The 15,958-nt window shown below is 38.9% G+C and overlaps 1 pseudogene; it reads left to right on the top strand.

Annotated features, from left to right (window-relative positions):
- The first annotated feature begins 4,049 nt into the window (after nt 1–4,049).
- Nucleotides 4,050–4,819, top strand: LOC148852544 (transcription factor bHLH87-like; annotated as a pseudogene).
- Nucleotides 4,820–15,958: the final 11,139 nt, after the last annotated feature.

Below are 15,958 nucleotides of genomic sequence, written 5' to 3'. Positions count from 1 at the left end.
GAGAACAGGTCGGAAACCTAAATTGGAATACAAAAAGGAAAGAAAAAGATATGTACAGTTAATTGGAGGGAACTATATCTCCTAGAATTAAGGGGATAATGATACAATACTAAATCTGATGGAATACGCTAACATCCCCCCTCAAACTCAAGATGGTAATGTATCAATCATCTAGAATTTGCCAACTAGAGTACGAAAGCGAAGATGAGAGTGAGCTTTGGTAAATATATCTGCAGACTGATCCTGGGAAGGGACAGGAATAAGGCGAATAGTACCCTCGAGCACATGATGACAAATAAAGTGACAATCAGTCTCAATATGCTTAGTGCGCTCATGAAATACACCATTGTGGGCAATATGTATGGCACTACGATTGTCACAGTAAAGAGATGTTGTAGATGAATGAGTAATTCCCATGTCATGGAGTAACCATGGTAACCATAACAACTCGGAGGTAGTGTCAGCAAGAGCTCGATATTCAGCTTCAGTACTAGAATGAGAGACAACCATTTGCTTCTTACTACGCCAAGATATAAGAGAATCGCCAAGAAAGAAGCAATAACCAGTAGTGGAGAGTCTATCAATAGGATCACCGGCCCAATCAGCATCAGAATATGCGATCAAATGAAGAGAGGAAGAACTGTAGTGAAGTCCATGAAACAAAGTGCCCTTGACATAACGGATGATACGAAGCACAACAGCATAATGAGTAGTGCGAGGGGCAGACATGAACTGACTCACAATATGGACAACATACGCAATATCAGGACGAGTAACAGTAAGGTATACAAGACTGTCAACTAGTTGCCAATATAAGGTGCAGTCACTGAGAGGAGTACCATCAGTGGCTGAAAAATGGGAATTAGGCTCAATTGGAGTGTTAACAGTCTTAGTATCAGTGAGTCCAGCATGAGAAACAAGATCAGTGGCATACTTAGCCTGAGACAGATAATATCCTGATTGGTCGGAGGAGACCTCAATGCCTAAGAAATAATTTAGTCGACCAAGATCTTTCATTTCAAACTGTTTGCTGAGAAAAGTCTTAAGAGCGAAAATGCCCTACAAGTCATCACCAGTAATGATCATATCATCCACATAAAAGAGGAAAAGTACACAACCCTGAGAGGTCTTATGGATGAATAAGGCATGATCATGAGTGTTAGATTGAAAACCAAATTGACAAACAATAGAGCTGAATTTGGAGAACCATGCTCGAGGCGCTTGCTTAAGTCCATATAGAGCCTTACAGAGACGACAAACCTGATTAGGGAGACGACCATAACCAGGAGGGGCTGCATATAAATCTCTTCAGAAAGATGTCTATGGAGAAAAGCATTCTTAACATCCATCTGAAATAGCTTCCAATGCTTAGCTGCAGCAATCGCAATAAGACTACGAACAGAAGTGAGATGAGCTACTGGGGCAAAAGTCTCCTCATAATCAATGCCATACTCCTGTGTGAACTCTTTTGCTACCAATCTAGCTTTATACCTTTCAACTGAACCATCTACCCAAGTCTTGATTTTGTAGACCAATTTACAACAAATCACAAATTTATCTAAAGGCAGGTCAATTAAATCCCAAGTATGAGTGCTTGTAAAAGCTTGAATTTCTTCTACCATTGCTTTCTGCCATAGAGGGTCAATACTAGTCTCACGATAGGTACAAGGCTTGTATAAAGAAATAATGGTAGAATAACAATGAAAATCACAAAGAAGAATGGAAGGTTTAGTGCCAGAATGATGAAGTGGAGCATCAGAATGAGCAAGGTCTAATTCAGTAGGAGGAATCAAAGGCTCAGAAGAAGGCAGAACTGGAGGATCCATAGCCAAGGTAGATGCATCAGGAGAGGTTGCAGGTTGTGCAATACTGTTAGAGCTATCTGAGGAAGAAGTAGTCGGACCTACAGGTAAATCATCAGGAAAAAAGGAAATAGTAGGATCAGTAAAATATGAAGATGTCTTGGTAACATGAAATGGGGAGAGACTTGAAAACATTTTGTGTTCCCGAAAGGTAACATGACGAGATATGCGAAGTCATTGGGAAAGAGAATCCTAACACCAATATCCTTTATGTTCAATACCATACCCAAGAAAACAACATAAACGTGCTTTTGGTTTCAATTTGGTATGTTCATGAGGTTGTAATAGAACAAAACAAGTACAACCAAATACATGAAGAGACTGGTAATCAGGGCCATGGCCATACAACCGGTTATAAGGAGAAATGTTACCAATAACAGGAGAGGGAATGCGATTGATGGTATAAACAGTAGTGAGGGCTGCCTCCCCCCAAAAACGTTCAAGACAAGAGGAAGAGATTAAAAGAGCTCGGACAGTATCAAGAATATGCCTATGTTTTTGTTCTGTACGCCCATTTTGTTGAGAGGTGCCGGGACAAGATCTATGAATGATGGCTCTATTTTGTGAAAGAAATTGGGTAAGGATAGAATCTTTATATTCCATGGCATTATCAATGCAAAAGATTTTGATGATAGAGGAAAATTGATTTTTTATCATAGTGGCAAATTGAATATAAATTGCAGGTAATTCAGATTTATTACGCATGAGATAAATCCATGTATATCGAAAGAAATCATCAACGAAGATCACAAAATAACGTGAACACCCATGGTATTATGAAGTGAAGGTCCCCAAATATCAGAATGAATAAGATCAAAAGGTGTAGAAGAAACAGAATCACTTATATTAAAAGGCAAAGCATGATGTTTTGAAAGATGACAGGAAACACAATCAAAGGGTGTTGTTTTAACAGGACCCAAACATCCATTAGAAATTAAAGATCCTAACCTAGAGGTAGAAATGTGACCCAGACAAGAATGTCAAACGCTAGAGGTGATAGCAGCAGCAAGAGATGGTAATTGAAGAGATGATATCAAAAACAGTCTCCCAACCTTACGGCCTATCCCAATGATCTTCCCTGTCCATGGATCCTGCACAGTACAACCGCGACTTGAGAAATGTATTTCAAAACCAAGTTCACATAATTGTCCAATATATATAAGATTTAGAGATAATTGAGATACCAAAAAAGTATTAGATAGTGACAAATGAGGTGTTGAAATAGTTCCTACACTTTTGACAGTTAAGGTTGAACTATCAGCAGTATGAACAATTGGTGCAATAGAAGGTTGTGACTTTGAATTAAATAGGAATGAATTGGATGTCATGTGATTGCAACAGGCAGAACCAAAATACCATGATGAGGTAGTACCTGGAGTGGTGGACAAGACCAAATTAGAAGGCATACCAGAAGCAGGTTGGAGTTGGTGAAGAAGGGCTTGGAGTTCTTGAAGAGAAAATTTTGGAGAGGTGTTATCAGAAGAATCCTCTATGACAGCAGCGGCAGTAGAACTCGAAGCCTGAGAAACCATGGATGAAGACTTCTGTCCAGACGCCTTTTTGGCTTGTAGGCGGCGGCACCCATAAATAGTATGACCAGTCTTCTCGCAGTAATTACAAAAACTCCGTTTTGAGGATTTAGAGGAAGTTGAAGAAGTAGTAGACGTATCCAGAGTAGCAAGAACAACATTAGTAGATAGTAAGGATCGCTCATCTTGAAGTGTTTTTAGTCGAGTTTTTCTAGAAAGCAAATCTTTGATCACAACTTCAAGGGAGGGCAATGGGTTACGATGAAGTAGAGCACCACTAATAGGTTCATACTCATCCCTGAGAGTCACTAGAAGATGCCAAACACGTTGGCAATCGTGAATCTTGGAATAAGTAGTGGCCATAGAGGTACTACTATCCCATTCAGGTTCACACTGTGCTAACTGATCCCAAAGAACTTGTAATTCAGAGACATAACTGTGAATAGACTGCTCAGGCTGCTGCTTCATATATTTGATGATTTTTTCCATCCCATCTTTCTACTTGTTCAGCAAATTTATCTTCTGTTTCATCAGCAATTTTAGTAGGTTTGGGAAACTCACCAGTCACATATCTCCAGATAAGGCATCCCTTGAGAAAACTGCACATCTCTTGGGACCATAAATCATAATTTGAGCCATCGAAGGTGACAGTAATGGGATGAGAGATATGTTGAGCAACTTCAGATGAATCCATAAAGAGAAACACAAAATCTAAGCTTTAACGAGTTAGTGCCGCGGGACAAAGGAGGAGCTGGTGGTGCTGGCGGTTATCCAAATTCGCGATCGCATTACCTGTGCGTTCTGGCTTTCAACCCCGGAACTAGACGGATTTATTGTCGCTCAGAACATTCATATCTCTCCTCTGAGTTTCGGCAAATATCGGTGATCGATCGTCATACAAGGGTAGAGACACACCACGATGCTAAGCACCCTAAGACTGAACAACTAGCGGCACCAACACCGTTATCCAATAATTCTGTGACGGAATGCATAAGAGACACAAACGAATTACTGAGTAGTGCAAGTGCGTTGCAGAAGAGAAATTCAATGGCGGCAACGAGGGAGATGATCTTCCGGATTGCAGCGATGCAATCTATTCATATTTACCCAGAGTCGGTGAAGCCACCCAAGTGGAGGAACGTGAAGATATCAAAGGACCCACAAAGTGTTGCAGCGAGGCACAGGAGGGAACGAATAAGTGAGAGGATAAGGATTCTGTAGAGACTTGTACCAGGAGGAACCAAGATGGATACGACGTCTATGTTGAACGAAGCGGTCCACTCTGTGAAATTCTTGAAGAGACAGGTGCAATCTCTTGAACGAGCTGCTGCTAATAGTCCTGTTGCCCTCGGCTACCTGGCTGCAGTTCCTAATACCAATTACTCTCCCTTAGCCAATGCATACCAATCTTTAGCTTTGATACAATGATACGAAGAAACAAAGAACATTGATGGAGAGAAATAATATTTCTTGATATAAAATCAATAGGTTACAACCTATTTATAATAAAGGTAGGGATACAACCAGCCAACAGGTCAGCAACCTAAATTGGAATACAAAAAGTAAAGAAAAAGATATGTACATCTAATTGGAGGGAACTATATCTCCAATACTAAATCTGATGGAATACACTAACAATTACTATTATTATTATTATTATTATTATTATTATTATATAGATTAAATCAGCTAAGTCGTTTCTTTTCTTCTAAATTATTTATTTACATGAAGTATAAAATGTTTATAATTGTTAGTTGATTAATAATTATTTTATTTAATACTTAAATGTCTAAATTTATAACTTATAAACTTCTAGTTTATAGATATGTATACTTTTTATCAATTTACAAAACTTTAATTAATTTTTTCTTAAACTTACGCCTTCCAATAACTTGAGTCTTACACCTCACCTTTTTGAGTCATTATGCCTCAACTATGCCTTTAACCTTTTAAAACCTAAATCCTCTCTACCAGCTGAAACTCTGCTCCTTGACATGCCTTCTATAACCAATCTTGTTGTGAAGTTTTGAACTCAAACCATTGTAAATTCCTCAAATTTAATTTGTCATATCTAAAAAACACTATTCACAAATTCAAGAGTTTGAAAGTTTTATTTACGTTTCTTGGGTTGTGTTACCTGTGTGAATCGTTGACGAACGTGTTATACTGAACGGATTGGAACACAGCACTAATAGAGATTACCACCCAACTAACACAATCAAATCATTTTAAAATATTGCATAAATTTTAAACTAAGAGTAAAATGTTGGGACCTTGACAGGTAAAAAAAATAAAATTTTTACTCTATAAATTATAAATAATAATAATAATAATAATAATTTACAACAGAACACATACGCCTAGGGTTCAAAGTCAGGTAGGCTGGGCAGGGTTTAAGCCCAACCCTAAGGTCAATTTTGATTTGTTCAATCTGGGCTTAGTTAACATTGAAATTTGATGCACTCAGGTTGTTGAATTTGGGTTAGGGCTAGGTTTAGGTCAGTCAATAATCCCACATTAAAATTTGATATAAATATATTAATTGATGATGGCTTAGTTGATGGGTTCTTTGATTTATTGTAGGAGAAAAAGTATGCAAATATATGACATGCAAATGTCTTTATACGTGCTCATTTGTATGCATATAAATTAGGGGTGAGCAAGAAAAACCAAAAACCCGAACCAAACCGAAAAACCAACAGAAATTGAACTGAAACCTGGTTAACTGATCAGGTCAGTTCGATTTCAGTTAACCAATATAGAAAACCATCGGTTAAACAAACTGATCAGTATACATATATTTCTATATATATTTCTGTATATTATATATATTTTATATTTTCTATATATTATAAATTAATAAATATGCATTATATATAAATATATATTTATCATATATTTCTATTTTTTATTATATATTTATATGTATTTTTATAATATATACTATAAATATTAAAAATTCGATAAGTTGTCAAACCGAACCAGTCAACTAGTTAACCGATTTGATTTTGATTCCAGTTTTCCAGAAACTAATAGGACTGGTTCAGTTTCAAAAATAGGCCCACGGTTTGGTTAACCGAGCACCCCTAATATAAATTGGCTGGATCAAACTGAGCTTGGGCTGAGTTTGGACTACCAAAGGGCAAGGGCCGGGCCCAACCAGAAAAATAGAAAAACCTGAACTTTTGGGTCCAAGCAAAACCAGCCTAAGGACCAAAATCCATGTAAAATTGTGAGCTGGGTCCGAGTAGGTTGAACCACCCATCAACCGTACTGCGGAGAAAAACCGACATGCTATTAAGAAGGTGGTTTATAAGGGTCATCTTTCTGTAGGTTAAAAAGGTTTCCTTTCCACCCATCAACTGTTTTCAAAGTGTATGAACCGATAGAATCCTTCCAATAGGAGCACATGCATCAGTAGAATGCATCTCTCAATTATCTGCCGTCTGCTAATGTCAAACATTCTTCTCTTAATTCCCAGTAATAATATTGAAACAGATTTTATCTTTGTTAATCGTAAATTACTCTGTAACTACTTGCTCTAAAATTCATTCTATCAGAGGTTAATTTAACTGTATAGAAGAAATGTAAGCATTTTCAAGAGTTCAATTCTCTAGTCTAAACTGATATCCTTAAGAGAAACCAATCAAAACGTTTGAAGGATACCAGTAGAAACATCTTATTAGTAATTGTTAATGCACCAATAATTTATTTGGTCGATTCAAAACTATTCACACTTTTGTTGACTGAAGGTATTCCACCCCTTAAACATACCTTAAGGTCGAAGGAGACAGCCTTATAACTCATCAATTTGGGTTGGGTTCGGTTGGAATTTGTGAATTTGAATGGGCCCAAATCCAAACCCAAGCCCGAAGTAATTGAAATTCTTCCAATCGGGCAACTCCACTTGCAACCTAAATAGCAGCTATTCTTGTGTATCTAAGCATCATTTTGGCTCAGTTTGAAAGGAGTATAAATGCAAATATGTAGAGTGCAAAACCTTATATTTTGTATTATTTTATATGTATTTCAATCATATATTTTTGCATTTGTACTCTTCCCAAACTAAGCCTTATGTAGAGTGGAAACTCTTGTATTTTGTATTATTTTGTATGTATTTACACTCTACAAATTTGTATTTGTACTCTTTCCAATTTAGTTCTTGATGCAGCAATCAATGATATTTTTTTTAGCTCATTGATATTCTCGTTAAATTCATATTGGAAGGTTGTCATTGATCAATTTCACAATTGATCTTCAATCAATGCATTAAGTAATGTAGTTGCTATATGCTAACTGCTTTGTTAGTATTTGCTTGAATTAATTATAGAAGTCTTTTGGGAGAGATATTTACAAGGAAGTTGCCTTGGTAGGGCTGCAATTGGATTGGATCATATTGAATGAGACATAGTCTAATTTGGTTTATAAATTATAGGGAGTTCAGCTAGAGTGCAGTTACTAGTATTGGTTCTATGTTAAATACAAATATCAATTAATCATATCAAAGTCTGCTTATTTTTCATTGATTCATGTTTTGGGGAGTGTAGAGTGTATTTTTCATGTTTAGTGTCTACTAACATTCACATTCAACCAATCACATCCTTTATTGCATGGTGCTGAGTAACGGTGTCAATTGGACTGGATTTGGTCCAATCCGATCCAATTCAAAATGAATTCATTATAAATGGACCAGGTCCAATTCAATCCAATGAATGTTTTGGACCAATTTGGATCGGTCCAATTCAATGCCTGGACTGTCCAATTTGTTCAAATTCATTTTAATTTGGATTGGTTTCAACCCAAACCCGGTCTATTGACACATATTCTTATCTTATATCAATGGATCAGATATTGGCTTAATCCAATCCAATCCAATATAAATTTGTTATGGACAGATCAGGTCCAATTCAACATAATAAATATTTTGAACCGGTCCATTCAATCCATCCAAATTGATTTTGGACTGGACAGGGTCCAATCCAAAACCGGTCCATTGACACTCTTAGTGCAGAGGATGCACCATAGATTTTGTCATTTTTAGGTTCAAATCGAATTTTATCCATTGGATGATCAAATTCAGATTGCAGTAGATATTTGAACAGTATTAATATATTATTTAAAATGATCAAAACATTATATATGATTTGGAAAATAAACTAATTAATATATATATATATATATAGATATATAATCCCCATTTTCCTCATTTTCTGAGAATAAGATGAGCAATACGGGACAAAAGCCCAAAACCCTTTTATGGGTCATGTAGTACCAGGCCCATGATAGAAAACCCTATGTAACAGAAATTTTACCAACTGCAAAAATTCATATACAGAAAATATACTACTTAGATAAATTTTCCAATCACGCTTCATCCAAACCCATTTAGAAGGCAAGGATTATTTTTGTATTTTCTGATCATCCTACTCTCTATCCAACAGATAGCAAGCTATGCTTTAGATGCTTAAAATAGTATTAGATTTCTAGGTGGGTATCATATGGTGTAGAGGACTTCACCAAATGAGAGAAGGTATCTACTGCCTTTGTCAAACAATTTAAATAACTTGTTGATAAATTACTCATCAAACTTTGCTGAATAAGAAATTGTCAGTGCTATATGATATGAAGCAGACAACTGAGAAAGACTTGGGTTACATTGTTATGTACCTACTTTATTACAGTACATTATCTTCATCAATCTTAAATATTCAATTAATAAATGGATCTTATTCTATACAATTATTTTCTGACAGTTGAAAAAATAGCCAAAGATAGATTTCTCTGTAAAAGCTTTGAAATTTGAGCCAAGAAATACATTTTAGATCAGTGGTTACTGTACTATGACAAACATCAATCCAGATCCAGATCTGGTACTGATAAGAATTTTACCCACGCTTATCCATTGGATTAAGGGAAACTGTTTAAAATTCATCATGATTTTTCTTTGTTTTTTTTTTTAATTCATCATCATCCGTTAGAGCATCGTTACTGTATCTTGACAAAAGTTATCCACATCAGCATAAATGCAATTTTTGGTGAGGGCAGATTTGGCCCTCCAATGGAATTGTGACATATGGCACCTCATGCTAATTACGTGTGGCCTCTTGATAGCTCGCCACAGGCAGCTCGCCATAGGCAGCTCGCCACAGGCAGCTCGTCATAGGCAGCTCGCCATAAGCAGCTCGCCATAAGCAGCTCGCCACAGGCAGCTCGCCATAGGCAACTCGCCATAAGCAGCTTGCCACAAGCAGCTCACCATAGGCAGCTCGCCACAGGCAGCTCACCATAGGTAGCTCACCCTCATAGTCTGGCAACTTAGACAACTCGGCACTACATAGGCAACTTGGTACAAGAGTAGTTTGACGTATAGCAGGAAGATCTCCTGCCTGACGACCTAGCCTAGACACCGATCCTCCGACTGACACGGGCACTAACCTGACGATCTGGCCCAAACACTGACTCGCCGACTGACACAGGCGCTGACCTGACAACCTGGCCTAGACACTGACCCGTCGACTGACGCAGGCGCCGCCTTGACAACCTGGCCCAAGTGCCGACCTGGCCGCCTGATACAAACGCCAGCCTGACAACCTCGAGGAGTTCACCACTGTACCCCAGTTCTGATGGGATGTGACAAGTCTTACCGTTTGGAGGCTTTTCATCCACCTAACCCGCGAGGACTCCGGTATATAAAGACCTCACCCCCCAAAGGGGAGGAGGAGGGGAAAAAATGGAGGTAATCCCTGCTCTCTAGCTCTCTCGTTTCTCCAATATCAACTTCAAAGCTCTCTACAATCAGAGTGCTAACTTAAGCATCGGAGAGCCCCCGCCGAGAAAATACCCCCGAGTCATTTGATTCAGTTCTCACAGATCCCTCAGCTCCCGCCGCCTACAAAAAGGATGAAAAGATGGAGTTCTCGCAGGTTCCTCAACTCCCGCCGCCTACAAAGAGGAGGAAAAGATGGAGTTCTAGCAGGTACCTCAGCTCCCACTGCCTACAAAGGAAAGAAGACCACCTCATGCAGAGGGCAGTCGGGTTGTGCTGCACCAGGGAGCTCCACCATTCCCTAAGTCACAGGCCGCCTAGTAGGGAGTTCGCCACCAGGCAGTTAGCCACCAAGCAGTTCACCACCAGGGAGCTCACCACCAAGGAGTTCGCCACCAGGCAGTTAGCCACCAAGCAGTTCACCACCAGGGAGCTCACCACCAAGGAGTTCGCCACCAGGGAGCTCGCCACCAGGCGGATCGCCACCAGGGAGCTCGCCACCAGGGAGCTCACCACCAGGCAGTTCGCCACCAGGGAGCTCACCACCAGGCAATTCGCCACCAAGCAGATCGCCACCAGGGAGCTCACAACCAAGGAGCTTGCCACCAGGCAGTTCGCCACCAGGGAGCTCGCCACCAAGCAGTTCGCCACCAGGCAGTTCGCCACCAGGGAGCTCACCACCAGGCAGTTCGCCACCAGGCAATTCACCACTAGGCAGTTCGCCACCAGGCAGTTCACCCCCAGGCAGTTCTCCACTAGGTAGTTCGCCACCACGCAGTTCGCCACCAAGTAGCTCATCACCAAGGCACGTCACCACCGGGTCAAATAATGAGGTACTTAGCCAAAAAATTTTTACATCACAAAACATTGGTACGTGGCCAGAAACAGTTACATCAATTGGTGTCGTCTGTGGGAACACACTACAAAAAGCTAAGTTCTCATCTTACTAAGCTAAGTCCTCTTCTCCCAGAAAGCTAAATCCTCACTTTTTTAGAAATCGAAGCTAGCGCTTTATAGTTTACATCTTTTATGAACTCAAAGACTATGCAGGGAGCTAACAGACTAAGTAGCTATACCAACCTTACTTTCAATTCAGATAATGCCTCATCAATCCTCTCTACAAGGTCCCCCCTACAAAGATGAGCTCTTTGTGGCTTCCGCAGGAGTTGGCGGCCAACCGACTACATAGGCGTCCTTACCGGTCGAGCCTTCCAAGGCTCCCGTGTGAGCTGGCGACTTAAAGTTGGTAGTGCTGCCCCCGAAGGTCGAACTCCTAGTAGCTTTTTGTAGGAGTGGGTGACCGGCATTACAAAGCTGATGCAGCACAATCATAACTCGATACCTCACAGGCAAAGCCTACGGGCCAGATTACTACTTAAGACCCAGTCGCCTCTCCAGCACGGGCAAAGTCAAAAAAGAGTAGACTACGAGTCACTCCCAAAGCCTACAAGCCACATTATTGCTTAAGACCCAGTCGCCTCTCCGGCACGGGCAAAATCAAAAAAGAGTAGACTACGAATCACTCCCAAAGCCTACGGGCTATTAAGACCCAATCACCTCACAAGCACGGGCAAAAGTCAAAGAAGTGCCTTTGTCAAACAATTTAAGTAACTTCTTGATAAATTACTCATCAAACTTTGCTGATATGAAGCAGTTACTTGGGTTACATTGTTATGTACCTACTTTATTATAGTACATTATCTTCTTCAATCTTGAATATTCAATTAATAAATGGATCTTATTCTGTACAATTATTTTCTGACAGTTGAAAAAATAGCCAAAGATAGACTTCTCTATAAAAGCTTTGAAATTTGAACCAAGAAATACATTTTAGATCAGTGGTTACTGTACTATGACAAACATCAATCCAGATCCAGATCTGGTACTGATAAGAATTTTACCCACGCTTATCCATTGGATTAAGGGAAACTGTTTAAAATTCATCATGATTTTTCTTTATTTTTTTTAATTCATCATCATCCGTTATAGCATCGTTACTGTATGTTGACAAAAGTTATCCAGCATAAATGCAATTTTCATTCACAAATTACCTAACATACTTTTATGACTAAAATGCCCTTAAGTACCCAAATGCTTTATATATAAGAATTTTACTTGTTGATAGATGTTTACCTCTCGTTGTACCGTTGAGAGATGTCATTAAGATTTAAGATGAGCCAACTAGAAGACAAGAAGTAGACTTACAAGATCATCTAGTTATTTTTAGTAGAAAGCCCTCTTTGATTGGCTTTCAGATCTCCCCACTTGGCCTACTTAAAACACAATGGTGATCTTTGGTTTCACTGTGCTGGATGAATAATTTGGAATATGTGCCGTGACCCCAGTTTATGATTTTAATTATTATTGATGTAAAGTTTTTATAAATTCAGAGCATGATTTCAAAAAAAAAAAAATGATTTAGAAATTGAACCGTTTTGGCTATCGGTTTTTGGATTGATGGTCTAATTGTCCGACTCAAACAGATGGCCTGTTTTGATAAAAGAATAAAAAACGGTCAAAAACTACTAAACTTATCGATGAGTCAACAATTCAACCGCCTGGATCAACTGTGGTTCGAAAACCATCGCCAAGGAATCGTGGTGATACTTGGTCTCGCTGGGTGAGTCTTTTTTTAACAAGATTTTATATGGAAATATAATATACATTCTATTGGCCATATCATTTACATCTTTTGAATGAAAGATCCCACCCCATGAAGGTTTTGTTGGGGAAGATGGGGTCACTGTAACTTAGGAGGAGAAGCTCTGAGGCGCGTCTAAAGACACTGTCTTTAGAATGTTATTTGCCCCCACTCAGTTTTACTGAGTTTGTTGTTGGGTTACAGGCAAATTCATTCCCAGGATACAACAAAGCCTTGGGCGAGAATCTGCAACCAGCAAAGTTGAAGAGTCTCCAAAGAAACCTTCTATGAGATTGTAGCAGACCGGACTGAGAGAGAGAGAGATAGTGAATTTCGAAATTGTGTGTTTTGGAGTCTGATTCATGCTCCTTAAATAATTTGTGAAGAGGTATAAGGAAAAGGTAGGTGCTGGTTTAGAGAAGGCACCTTGAGCAGTTACAATTTCAACCATTGTGACTGTTTAAAAAGTTGTTAACAATTGGTGACTGTTAACTTTGAATTGTGCCTCTTGATCACACCCGATCAAATCGTGACCATTGATCTCATCAATGGTGATCAACAGTCATCAACATTCCAAAACCAGAGCCGCCCATCGCAAGCCGTGCGGGTGCACGCAAAGTGCGAGCAAAGTGCGCCTCTAAAGCGCCTCATTGCACCACACACACGCGCGCGTTGTGCGGTATCGAATCCCCATACTCTCCTCTACTAATTCTAAGGAGTGTAAATCAGCTCCTATTGAAATATTGAAAACAAAACTTATAATTTTCCAATGTGGTACAAGTTCAAAACTGGGTTTTTGTAAGAGAAAAAACTGATTTTTTCAAACAAGTGTATAGATGCAATTTCTCATGTAATTGACCAATCAAGCTCATTGGATTTAATCTCTTATGAGATTAAAATCCAACAGGTTTTCCATTACATAGAACACTGAAATTGTAAGAATATCTGCTGCTCCTGGTGTAGAGAAGTTAAGCTAGTACTATTTGAATTTTTGGCCAACTTTTACTGTCAAAGCCTAGCCCGAACAATCGGATTTTGGCCCGGCCAGTCTAGCCCGGAGGACATTAGGGCTAGGATTGGGCCCAGAGATATATCTATCTAGATTTCCAGGCTTGGCTGGTCTGTAATTTTGTTTTTAATTTCAAATATTTTCCAAGAGAATCTAGAAAGAGATTAATTATAGGATTACTAAATAAGCCCCAAAAATTAGGAAAGAAAAAAGATGACATGTTTTCAAACTAATTTGGAAATAGAAAAGATGTGGGTTTTTGGTATTAAACCCATGTTGGGATAAATCGGATAATGGGGTCCCAAAAACCAAAAAAAATAAAAAAATAAAAAATAAAGAGAGAGAGAAAGAAAAGGATTACAAGTTTTCAGACTAATCTATTGGTACAATTCATTCAACTTCAAAGGGGATTTCTTTTCATTATATTATCATTGCATCAAGTATTTTTATCTCCTAAAATATGGAATGGAAGACCAACAACAACATGATTGGTAAGACCACGAGGAAAAGAAAAAGGCATACAATGGAGGTGGAACCACCATATCTATAAAAAATATCAATAAGAAAATATAATAAGAACCATGCATAGAAAAATAAAAATAAAAATAAAAAAGCTACATCATATACATTCAAACAAGTATTAAAATATAGAGGAAAGAAAAAAGGGGAAATCTGTCAATGTCTTGAATATGATAACCAATTAAGGCACAATTGCTTTAAGACCTGAAAGCTCATTTCAAAACCATGCTGGGTAAAGTTGCAGTTTTTGAGGTCCTGCTTCAGCCCTACCTGTTAAGAGCTGCTACCAGTGGAGAGTGTGGGGGACCCCACTTAGGAAAACAACTAAGTCTAGCCTATGAGTCTAGTTCTGTCCAGGTGCTAGAATAAGAAAATTAGGTTTTCAATTATTGAACTTGAGAGAAAGTTCCATAACCACAAAAACAAGAAAGGATTGGCAATTCAAAATTCAGTTTGATTTTAGTGTATTTATCTTATTATTTAAATTAATTGTTTTGATGATCTTGACTTCCACTACTAAGATTTTGAAAAGTACAGGATATGTCCAGGGTCCAGGACTTGAGTGGGCAACCCAAATGGCTAAATCCCAGTTTCCTGTTAAACAGATATTTTTTGACAACTGAAGAGGGAAAAGAAAAGGCAATTAATATAGGTTTTCCAGTCCAAACAGGAAAGTGTTTTTTGAAACTATAGCTAGAAAAAAGCTGATAGTTAGAACTCAGTTGATATTTGATAATGCTGATTTTGATAGGCACTGTTTGTGGGATGGAGCACTATTCCAACGGTAGTTGCTGACTTGCTGGTCATAGTCTTCCATTGCTCTACGTACATGTGTAGTGCATTACTTTAGCTATGGGACCCCATGGGCCATTGCCCCAATTACGTACGGTTCTTTGCCCCCGTTCAACAAGTCTCGTCTCGATACAGTAAAATAAGTACAAATAATCAAATATGCAATAAATATACATACAGATATATATATATAAAAAAAAAAAAAAACATAGCCAAGAAAACAAAGTGCTTACTCTCGTTGAGAAATTATAAAAATGAATAGTGATGAGGGGTATTTTGGTCACCCCACACAATTACCGATACGTGGATACTGATGATAATGCAGTGTCTAGCATAGCGAAGCAGTTTGCCAAAGTGACACATGGTAGTCAGCATCAGGTATATGGTTGAGCTAGAACAAGTTTGGCTCACAGCGTCCAATATAGCAGAGCAACATGCCAAAGTGATACGTGACAGTCAGCATCAGATACGTGGCTGAGCTAGAGCGAGCTCGGCCCACTAGCTCGCCCGAAACAGTCCTGCGAACAACGCCCACGTAAGCGCGATAACCGTAACCGTGAAAATAGCTCGCTGAGTTGACCACCACAAGACCTGCAGGTGACCTGTAATCTCCATGCGAATCTAGCAACTAACAGTCCAGCACGCCCCAAATTGCAGAAGCAACTTCGTAGAAAACTCAGAGACGTCGTCTGATAGCACCTAAACCTTAGATAGCTATAAAAAGACCCAGGAATCACTTTGAAAGGTATACATACTGATACTCTCAAGCTCCCTTACATTCTTAGAGATTACTCCTACACACTCACTGACTTAAGCATCGGAGTGCCCTCCTCGGGTAAA

Source organism: Nelumbo lutea, chromosome 5, assembly GCF_056320005.1.
Source record: "Nelumbo lutea isolate HS-2025 chromosome 5, American lotus-T2T, whole genome shotgun sequence".
In the NCBI taxonomy this organism is placed as follows: domain Eukaryota; kingdom Viridiplantae; phylum Streptophyta; class Magnoliopsida; order Proteales; family Nelumbonaceae; genus Nelumbo; species Nelumbo lutea.
Note: the sequence above shows the minus strand (reverse complement) of the source record. Positions and strands in the feature narration are given on the sequence as shown.